This window comes from Palaemon carinicauda, chromosome 2 (assembly GCF_036898095.1).
Source record: "Palaemon carinicauda isolate YSFRI2023 chromosome 2, ASM3689809v2, whole genome shotgun sequence".
NCBI lineage: Eukaryota > Metazoa > Arthropoda > Malacostraca > Decapoda > Palaemonidae > Palaemon > Palaemon carinicauda.
Window position 1 is genome coordinate 135,657,529 of NC_090726.1, and position 464 is coordinate 135,657,992.

Here is a 464-nt window from a genome sequence, read left to right on the forward strand (position 1 = left end):
ACATCTTTCCTTAACTGATAATGTATAAGAAATTGTAAAATTCTAACCATACGTACATGATTGTTGAAAAATTCACCACTATACTTATTCTTTTTTAATGAGGCGCATTTGCACTGACTCGCAGCGGTGCCCTTTTAGCTAGAAAAAGTTTCCTGCTATCTGATTGGTTAGAATTATCTTGTCCAACCAATCAGCGACCAGGAAACTTTTCTGAGCTAAAAGGGCACCCCTGCCTGTCGGTGCAAATCTGCCTCACTAAAAAGAATTGACTATAGCTACTAACCTGGTATTATGTAGAACGTAGGGACAGACCCATGTCGACTTCATAAAACATCCAATATAATTCATTTAAGTCAACTTGGGACAATCTTATAATAAAATTTCCCTACGGTTAGGTTAGATTAGGTCTATACGATGCTAGGCTACAGACGTTTTCAAAATGCCTTTTCACGTCATGGCATTAA